Below are 11,593 nucleotides of genomic sequence, written 5' to 3' on the forward strand. Positions count from 1 at the left end.
TCCATGTGGGCTCAACCCACAATACAGGACAAGTTGGGGGTCAAACTGCTCCAAGTTAATTTCTGGAAATTCTTCTCACTGAATGCTCCTCATGGTTCATGGAAGAATCGTGATCTGAAGAAGAGGAGTAACTGTGATCGCCAAGCCTGGATAAACCTGTCTCCTCTGAGGAGGGGCACAAAGCTGGATCTTGTTTGCCAGCAGATGGTGAGCCAGTGAGCTGGATGACAAGGGGAAAGGCACGTCTTACCCCTGAACCTCCAGGACCTTATCTCTATAATGATGTCATTATATCACTTCTTAAAATCCTGTCCAGTAAGAAAAATTGATGCACCTAAGTTTCTATGAATAGTCTCTAACTGAATCTCTGACTTTTCTAGTCAGAGATGTAAAAAACAATCCCTTTGCGCTTGAAGACTATTACATTCAATAAAATGCTTACAAGGGATTCTGAAAATGTCAATGTATTATTCACTTATTTTTAATTTTTTTCCTGGCTTAAAATAGAAAACATCATCCTTCTAACTCTAAATCTTTTGTCTTTTGCCATGAGTGGGGGGAAAAAAAAGTTAATAAGGATGAAGAAAGAGAGGGATGGAGAATCAGAAGAGAGGGGGAGAGAAAGAGAAATAGATGAACTTGTAGCATTACAGGAAAAAAGATAAAAGCTAACTATGAGCAAGTTTGAGATGGATTGCATTTTCCATTTAGGTTAGGAACTTCACTTACTCAAAATGTTTTTTGAAGCAATCAGATATTTAGTTAGTCCAAAGAAAGAAAATGTATGTCTTCTTCAAAGAATGAATTAGGTTCTGATTAATGAATAGCAAAGAGCTAGATAATTTTAATTTTATACTAAATTTCATGACATTGAACACTCTTGATAGAAAAATCAATCATGTGAAATACCTCTTGTCTTCAGAGAGAGAATGATTAAAAGTTCTTCTGAAGAGAAAAGCATTACATTTTAAATAATTGAAAACAATTTTTAGACAATTTGTCTTCCTTTACAATTGTTTTCTGAATAAAGGCTTAGAATAAAAATGGAATTGCACGTTAGAATTATCTTTCCTGAAAAGAATATTTTCAGGAAAGGATCAAGGGAAGGGTAAAATAGGGAGGTATATGAAGGATTTGAAAATAGGACATGGTGACAAAGAGCACAGTTATTTGATAGAGAAAAATGTGTAGTTTTTGATGTTGTTTTGGATTTTGTTTAAAATTTTTTTGTTGGAAAATACAATCACAGATGTCTGGAGTGATTGTAATACAACTTTAAGATTGTTTGATACTATGAAGGGAAAAGAACTAAAGCATAAAAGTAATAGGTGTGATCAAACATATAAGAACAATTACTGTCCCAGAAATGGACAGATGATGGAAGATTAAAAAAGCTAGGCAGGAAAGCAATTTGAATAGTTTCAAGATCAGTTGGTTTTAAATATATTCTTCTTTTCAGAAAAGGGAAATGACTTCAGAAATGTATCCACAACTCTATCTGATGCTACTGTTAAGGAAATTTCACTAGATTCTCTGAAGAGTCTCTTCATGTTTTTCTGTGGAAAAGAATTCTTAATCCTAGAATTTAACTTATCTTCCTCTACTCTGAAATTTCTTTGAAAGTAAGAACAGGGCATTTTTTTCCTGTTTAGCTAATCCCTACATAGTATTTAGTGAATAAATATTTGTTTAATGGATTTTAAATTATGCAGCTTTGATACTTTTAAATTTTTTATTAAATTAAGAATTAGAAATATTTTAAGATCATATGGCATTATCCACTGGGATGATCAAAATAATCTTTTTGACAAGCATACTATTTTGTAACCACATTATTCCTTATTTCATGCAGTAGAAATCATCTGAATGTATATAATTAGTTTGATTTGAGGGATATCTTCTACTCTAAATCCAACTTGCTATGCTTTACTATGATTAATATATGGAAGATGATGAAAATTCTCTTAAATGATAGAAAGGATTTTATACCAATGTAAAAATACCACCCACTTAGAGAGGACAAACTGATACTCACATGTTGCATTACTGTCTGTCAGCAGAAAGATCAATTTCAACGCATTTGTCTAAAGACAGTGTCTATGTGACTATTTGAACATTACATTGTATTTTTCTTTATTAGGAATAAGCAACACTAGTGAAAAGTATTAATAGTATGCAGTATCTCATAATCCGAATGTGAATTAAGCAAAAACAGAAATCTGTGCTTTTCAAGGGAATCCCAGGGGGCATTAGTGGTAAAGAACCCATCTGCCAATACAGGAGATGTAAGAGACATGGATTCGATCCCTGGGTTGGGTAGACCCCAGGAGGAGGAAACAGCAATATCTTCAATATTCTTGCCTGAGAAGTCCCAAAGACAGAGGAGCCTGACCAGCTACGGTCCACGAAGTCGCAAAGAATCAGACATGTCTGAGCACATACGCATGCTTTTCAATCTTTAGCCTCAGTCACATGGTGCTTGGGATTAAATATATATGTTCATTTATGAAGGAAAAGAAATAAATTATAGAATGTGTAAAATATTGAAAAATTATCAATAATTCGATCTAAAATTAGAGTTAAATATGGAGTTTGTAATATTTTTAAGCTGCCTAGAAACAAACTTTACTCATAGCTTTCAAATATGTTGTTTAATATTAACCTTTCAGGAAAAATTTAAGAATCCATTATTACTGAAATTAACTATAAAAAGACAGCAAGTACATTATTTCTTTGTCTAGGCTAGAGCTGGGCCTCAGTAAATATAAATGAATAAAGAGTTAATGTTTACCATGTAAATAATTTAATGAAAAAACTAAAATAATTAGCACATGAAAGGGAGCAGTCTCACTGAAAAGATGTGAAATGTAGAGTCAGTGTATAGCCTCCCCTATGAAGCTGTCCTCAGTTCTCCTAGAAAACATGAAGAGTTTACTCTTTCTTCTTCATGCACCCCTGTTTTAGTATATATTAGCTTGAATTATAATTATTTGCATGCCTTTTTCCTTAATAAGACTTTAAATATTTTGTGAGAAGAGCCATTTCTGTATTCCTTCATGTATCCTTATTACCTAAAATAAAGATGTATTTATTAGATGCTAACAGCACGTATTTGTGTCTGTGTGCACATGCTCAGTTGTGTCCAACTCTTTGTGACCCCATGGACTATAGCCTGCCTGGCTCCTCTGTTCGTGGAATTTTCCAGGCAAGAAGACTGGAGTGGGTTGACATTTTCTATTTCAGGGGATCATTAGAACCCGGGGATCGAACCCATCTCCTGCATTAGCAGGCAGATTCTTTACCACTGCTCCACCTGGGAAGCCCAGCACACATTTAATAGAGGTTTTAAAAAGAATTATTGAGAGATAAAAGACACAAGAAAGGAAAGATTTAAGAATCTCATAAATGTTAATATTTTCATATATTTGCTGTGAAGTATAAGACAAAGGTTAGAGACTAAAAACAGCTCATATTACATCTTAAAAGTATGTCCTATGAGGGTTGCTAGTGTTTTCACCACCTCTGGCTTTGTAAATAGTTCAACAGGGAATGCAAGAATAGCTTGTGTGGTTTGTGGAGAGAGAAAAATGTTAGGTAATTAATTTGTAGCCTTGACTGGATGAAAGATGTACTCTAATCTTAGTAAATGTTTATTGCAAAGTAATCAGGCTATTGTGTGCTAAAATATTTTCTTGAAACAAAATGTTGTGAACATTTTATCTGCAACCGATGAGCTTCCTGTGAATTATTAAAAGGCAAAACAGGGGGAAATTGTTTAGTTAGCAAATTAATCTATACTGCATAGACTGTAAATTTCTAAAAAGCGCAACCTTTCTGCTAAAGATCTTAGGTCACTACATTCATATTTTGATCTCCATGACATTCAGATAACTGGTTGAAATGTTAAAAATTCAGTCAATGCTGAAGTTGTTTATACCCATCTTATGCCAAACATCTAGTCTGACATTTTGGACTAAATTGTCTGAATTGATCGTTTGTCTTGACATCAGATACACTGATATTCACACATACATACATACACGCCCACATACACATACACCTATACACATTTAAACAGTAGCAGTTTTTCTGCTTTATAATAGTTTTTATTCATTGTAGAAAAGTACAAAATTCCATGCAACTGTGAATATGACTAGTTCATAGCATGAGATGATCTTCTTAGGTTGCAAGCAGAAAATAATTTTTAAACTTCTCTAATTTCAATTTCTGGGCATAGAATGAAATACCAGGCTTTTTTGTTATTTTTCGAAATTACCAACTCTGATCATGTTAGTTGCAGAAGCAGATTTTAGGTAATTAATCTCCATCCAGTGCATAAACGAAAATTCCAAATTCATACTTTCAGTGAATGTGAATGCTTGCCTGCCTCAGACTGGGGAGCCTATCCTGACAAAGGGCATGGCTGCCTCTGTCTGGCTCTGACTTCTCTCCCTCCTGCTTAGACTGTTTTTGATTCCTCCAGAGTCAGGGCAGAACATCAGGTGAACAGATCAAGCTCTTAATTAGCTGGATCAATTGCAATCTGAGGTTGGCTCTCTGTATATCAGGTGGACAATTCCTAGCTCTTTTTCACGAGTTATCCTGGGATTTCTCAGAGATTATCTTCAGAGGGACTACTCTGATCTCTGACATAGACCTGCCTCCTCTCTGTATGGCTTCTCAGCCTGCTCTTCAGGCTTTCTGGCAGTGCCCCTTTCATTTCATTCCCTTACTACCTAGTAGTCTTGTTGGCGATGTCCCTTATAAGGTGACTGCAGACAGTCACTTTGACAGGGTCCACATTTGGACCCTGGGAACCACAGGCCTTTGCCTAGTCTTCATTGGAAGTGTAAAACTCACTGAGGATAGCACTACATTCTTATTCCTTACCAGATCAGAGATGCTCCAGACACATAACCTTGCCTCTTGGTTTGTAAAGTGTGTCAAATGACATACACTTTGTCTTTCACATTCTAAGATTACGCTCTGAATGTTCACTAGAGGCAATGAGAAGCCATCTCTATGTGCACAGCATAACAACAAGTCTCTCAGAAGAGAAGATTACCTTACCTCATCCTCTCAGCCTCCTAAACACCAGCCTCTTACATAAACATAGCTGGGCCCAATAGGCTGGGTTTAGCAGAACTGGATTTGAATTATGCCCTTTGTGAATCCTGCAAAGGTGGTACAGTGACTCTTAAGGATGCAAGGCACATTAGAAACAATTCAGTTTCTCTTCTTAGAATCTGTAGCCTCTTTCAAAATGCAGAACAAAGAGGAAAACTCACTTTTAATGTTCAATTACATAAAGAATCACTGCACATGTTGCCTATTTTTCACTTTCTCCCCATTAATACAAATAAAACTGAGGTCATACTATAGATAGTTATATATCATTAATTGTTACTTAAGAGATCATGATTATGTCCCCATGTTACTAAATATTTATGCAAAATGGAATTGTTTAAATGATTGAATAGTATTATTGGATTGGGTGTCTGGAGAAATAGATGATTTCTGGGCCATATGGAGCCACATCTTAACCAGTTAAAGAGGACACTGAGCCATCCAATGACTGAATAGATTTCTGGATTGGCTCATCCAGAGAGAAAGTGAGTGTTTTCTAAGTGTAGGTGGGTGTGAGATAATAGGGGAAAAAAACTACATATATATATATATATATATATATATATATATATATATATACACATAATCTCTGTCCCTAGTTGCTGGCACAGAGCTCCTAAGAACTCTTGCAATTTCTTCAGTAATAAGAACTCTAAGAACACTTTAGTTCTAATAACTGTCTTTGTCCCTGACAGGGATTCTAAAACCCTTTTAAATTCCTTAGTGATAAGAGCACTGGGAGCATCTTTGATTCTAACGAGACAACTCTTGGTGGGTTCCTGGATAGGGGCTGGTCACCAGAAAGGTCAAGCTATGATTCAGTTCATTTCAGTTGCTCAGTTGTGTCTGATTCTTTGCAATCCCACGAACCGCAGCACTCCAGGCCTCCCTGTCCATCACCAACTCCCAGAGTCCACTCAAACCCATGTCCATTGAGTCAGTGATGCCATCCAACCATCTCATCCTCTGTTGTCCCCTTCTCCTCCTGCCCTCAATCTTTCCCAGGATCAGGGTATTTTCAAATGAGTCAGCTCTTTGCATCAGGTGGCCAAAGTATTGGAGTTTCAGCTTCAACATCAGTCCTTCCAATGAACAATCAGGACTGATTTCCTCTAGGATGGACTGGTTGGATCTCCTTGAGGTCCAAGGGACCCTCAAGAGTCTTCTCCAATACCACAGTTCAAAAGCATCAATTCTTCAGTGCTCAGCTTTCTTTATAGTCCAACTCTCACATCCATACATGACTACTGGAAAAACCATAGCTTTGGCTAGATGGACCTTTGTTGACGAAGTAATGTCTCTGCCTTTTAATATGCTGTCTAGGTTGATCATAACTTTCCTTCCCAGGAGTAAGTGTCTTTTAATTTCATGGCTACAGTCACCATCTGCAGTGATTTTGAAAGTGAAAGTGAAGTCGCTCAGTCGTGTCCGACTTTTTGCGACCCTTGGACTGTAGCCTATCAGGCTCCTCCATCCATGGGATTTTCCAGGCAAGAGTACTGGAGTGCATTACCATTTCCTTCTCCAGGGGATCTTCCCGACCAGGAATCGAACCCGGGTCTTCCGCATTGCAGGCAGACGCTTTACCGTCTATTTCCAGTCCTTTTCCCTTCTCTGGAGGAAGGATGGTAGGTTGGAAATTCCAAGCTTCTAATCATAGCTTGATAACATCCACCGGATCATTGAAAAAGCAAGAGAGTTCCAGAAAAACATCTCTTTCTGCTTTATTGACTATGCCAAAGCCTTTGACTGTGTGGATCACAATAAACTGTGGAAAATTCTTCAAGAGATGGGAATACCAGACCACCTGACCTGCCTCTTGAGAAATCTATATGCAGGTCAGGAAGCAACAGTTAGAACTGGACATGGAAAAACAGACTGGTTCCAAATAGGAAAAGGAGTACGTCAAGGCTGTATATTGTCACCCTGCTTATTTAACTTACATGCAGAGTACATCATGAGAAATGCTGGGCTGGAAGAAACACAAGGTGGAATCAAGATTGCTTGGAGAAATATCAATAACCTCAGATATGCACATGACACCACCCTTATGGCAGTAAGTGAAGAAGAACTAAAGAGCCTCTTGATGAAAGTGAGAGAGGAGAGTGAAAAAGTTGGCTTAAAGCTCAACATTCAGAAAACTAAGATCATGGCATCTGGTCCCGTCACTATAAGTGATGTCACTTTAAGCCAACTTTTTCAACCTTTTTTTTTCAACCTTTTCCTATTTGGAACCAGTCTGTTGTTCCATGTCCAGTTCTAACTGTTGCTTCCTGACCTGCATACCGGTTTCTCAAGAGGCAGGTCAGGTGGTCTGGTATTCCCATCTCTTTCAGAATTTTCCACAGTTTATTGTGATCCACACAGTCAAAGGCTTTGGCATAGTCAATAAAGCAGAAATAGATGTTTTTCTGGAACTCTCTTGCTTTTTCAATGATCCAGCGGACGTTAGCAAGCTATGATTAGAAGCTTGGAATTTCCAACCTACCATCCTTCCTCCAGAGAAGGGAAGAGGACTGGAAATAGTTAATAATTGATCACACCTAGGTGAAGAAGCCTCCATAAAATCACAATAATACAGGGTTCAGAGAGCTTCCAGGTTAGCAAATACCTCCATACATGCAACATCAGACACCCCAACTCCATGGGGATACAAGCTGTTGTGCTCAGGATCCATCCAGTCCTTGTTCTATGTACCTTTCCATCCAGCCCCTTATCTGTGTTCTTTATCATATCCTTTAATAAACTTGTAAACAAGTGTTCCTTTGAGCTCTGTGAGCAGCTCTCGCAAATTAATCATACCCAAGGAGGAAGCTGTTGGAACCTTTCAGCTACAGCCAGGAGGTGACAGTCTGTGGTTGTGACTGGCTTCTGAAGTGTGTGTTGAGGGGTAGAGGGGGGCTGGGAATTGAGGTGGGAGGATAGTCTTGTGGGACTGAGCTCTTAATTTATGTGATCTAGTGCTATGCTATTTCTGGGTAGATAGCGTAAAATTGAGTTGAATTGGAAGACACCCAACTGGTATCAGAGGCATGCTTGTTGGTGTGGGGAACAGCCTCCAAATATTTGGTGACCAGAAGTGAAGTGCTAGGTATAAGTCATAAAGGAGAGTCACAGGGAAGACACAGAGTAGTGAAGTATTGAGTTTTTCCACATGCAGGTAGAAAACTGGGTAGGTCTTCCTTTACAGTGCTTGTGTGCTTAGTCACTCAGTCGTGTCTGACTCTTTTCGACCCCATAGACGGCAGCCCGCCAGGCTCCTCTGTCCATGGGATTCTCCAGGCAAGAATACTGGAGTGGGTTGCCACTCCCTTTTCCAGGGGATCTTCCCAACCCAGGGATCAAACCCAGGTCTCCTGCATTGCAGGCAGATTCTTTACTGTCTGAGCCACCAGAGAAGCCCTCCTTTACAGTAGTAGAATGAAATGAAAGTATGGGCTGTTTTCCTTTTCTTTTGGGAAAAACAAGGTAACATTTTCTAGCCCCCTTTTCAGGGAGGGCTCAACATTCAGAAAAAAAACTCAACATTCAGAAAACTAAGATTATGACTTCCAGTCCCATCACTTCATGGCAACTAGATGGGGAAACAGAGGAAACAGTGAGAGACTTTATTTTCTTGGGCTCCAAAATAACTGCAGGTGGTGACTGCAGCCATGAAATTAAAAAATGCTTGCTCCTTGGAAGAAAAGCTATGACCAATCTAGACAGCATATTAAAAGGCAGAGACATTATTTTGCCAACAAAGGTCCGTCTAGTTAAAGCTATGATTTTTCCAGTAATCATGTATGGATGTGAGAGTTGGACTAGAAAGAAAACTGAGAACTGAATTGATGCTTTTGAGCTGTGGTGTTGGAGAAGACTCTTGAGGGTCCCTTGGACCGCAAGGAGATCCAACCAGTCCATCCTAGAAGTCAGTCCTGATTGTTCATTGGAAGGACTGACGTTGAAGCTGAAACTCCAATACTTTGGCCACCTGATGCAAAGAACTGACTCATTGGAAAAGACCCTGATGCTGAGAAAGATTGAAGGTGGGAGGAGAAGGGGATGACAGAGAATGGGATGGTTGCATGGCATCACTGACGTGATGGACATGAGTTTGAGCAGGCTCTGGGAGTTGGTGATGGACAGGGAAGCCTGGTATGCTGCAGTCCATGAGGTCACAAAGAGTCGGACACGATCGAGAGACTGAACTGAACTGAACTGATAGCCATGGCCTAAGGGGGAGGGGGTGACAGAATGTTAGCAGCCTGTCTTATGAAAACCTTCTGAATGATTACTATTCTTTTGTTTCTTCTATTCAGTCTAGAAGTTCACACCCAGAGCCACATTGAAGAGCCTTGTGTTGAAGATAGTAGAGCAGTCTTTAGCTTGGGGGTCCATAGCAGATTCCTTTTCCCATCCTCTATCCTGGCTTTGCCTTACAACTAATTATACTGCTTGTGTGTGAGAAATAAACTTTCATTGTGCCAACTGAGATAAGGGGCATTTCCATCCTGTTTCTGTTTCTACATTTTATATTCATATTATCACTTTGGTCTTATTGGATGTTAATATTTAATAGCTTTGAAAATAATCCAACCCTGAATCAACAGATCCTCAAACAAATAAAACAATACTTTCCCATCAACACTGTTTTGCATTGATTCTTAGTAACCGTTGTTTCCTTCAACTTTTAAACAACCAGAAATATATTATAATATTTTGGCATTGGGTTACCAATCACTGCAGTTAAGAGACCAATCTCTAACGATTATTTTTGAAAGGAAATCAAATTTTAAAACCATAAAATTCACAGAAGAAAAAAGAGAATTTATTTTTTGTGTTCAAACTATTAGAATTTTTATTTGAATCCAAATTTAGTCCAGTAGATTGCTATTAACAAATATTTCTGGGAGTGATGGGGGAGCTCTTGTATTCACAAAGAGAATCTATGCTGCTTAGTGACTTTAAATTATCTACCTTGGTAGGGGGTTAATTTTTGACATACAGATATTAAACAAGAATTTATTTTTATTAGTAATTAAAGCTAAGTCAAATACCACGATTGAGTTTTTAGAATTATTTTTGCCTTATTGACAAAAAACAGATATCAGGACAAATTTTCCACATAAACCTCAAGAATGATCTTCTGGAAGGAGCATGTGAAACACCTTTTATTATGTAATATAAAAAAAAAACCTAGATAATGGAATTCTCCTTAGAAACCTTGGGATATCTGCCACACCCACATCCCTTTTTGAAGGATTTTGCAAATAAAAATGCTTTTGTACTTTACACCATGGCTTTGCCAATGCTCAATGGGTCTTGGCAGCCAAGTGTACACTGATAGGTAAACAAAGAGATTCTAAATTACCCTAGTACTGATTGAGCTAATGAATCTCTCTTTGGGGCAGGGGTTAAATTTTGACCAAGAGATTTAACAGGAAGTGAATTAATGCAGACTCAAAGAAACATATACAGAAGGGGCAGAAAATCAAAGGAGTGAAACCTCAGAAACCATAGCAAAAAAACCATAAGCAAAAACCACAAAGTGGATCAATAGAATAGAGAGGAGATGGACACTCAAAGAAGCAGCAGACATAAAAAGCAGAAGCAGAAGTTGCTGAATCACCATCTTGGGAACTACAGAGCTCTCAGCATTGGACACCTGCTGGTGAAGTGAGGTATGATTCCTAGGTGGCTAGAAGTATAATTCAATCTAATTACAATTATTCTACTTCATTATACATGAAGCTATGCAGCTATTGAGGCTTTCTATAGTTCTTTCTTACTTCTGAGTGGCTTTAAACCAATCCTCTTTCAACTAAAATAATGATAACATATCTCGTACTGGAAACAGCTGACAATTCTCATGTCAACAGCAAAAATGTTTCTTTCTGAGTGGTCATTTTTGATTTCTAAAGGAAGATTTTAATTATATTCTTTAATTCTTGATTATAATAGGTCAGAATATTTTCACTGTTATAACACATTACTGACCAGAGACATATTAATATGTTTTTTGTTATTCCAATGTTATTGACTGGAGTGTTTCAATATTCACTTATGTAACAAATAGCCAGCCACAGGCATTAGTTTCTGTGAAAATCTCCCAGTAAATAATGTGTTAATTTGCTATTATCATTATTCCATCTTGTGAAAATGTGTTTTTCTTATAGATAAGAGAGAAGACTTTGCCCAAATCCTTATGATAATTAAGTAGAGAAGAGGGGTGCATGCATGAATATGAGTGTACAGAATTATTTACAAAAGCGAGAATATATGACACAAATTGTTTTAAATTACTATTTTTATCAATAATGTTATATGAGTATTCTTCCATGTGAATACACAGATGTTATCCTCAATCTTGTTAACTATTTAAAGTATTCTATATCATTGAGGCCGAAGGATTTGTTTAACCATTTTACTGAAGGCATGTCTATTATTTCCAGTTTTTATCTTTTGGAAATGTACTATGATACTG

This window comes from Bos indicus x Bos taurus, chromosome 10, assembly GCF_003369695.1.
Source record: "Bos indicus x Bos taurus breed Angus x Brahman F1 hybrid chromosome 10, Bos_hybrid_MaternalHap_v2.0, whole genome shotgun sequence".
In the NCBI taxonomy this organism is placed as follows: Eukaryota; Metazoa; Chordata; class Mammalia; order Artiodactyla; family Bovidae; genus Bos; species Bos indicus x Bos taurus.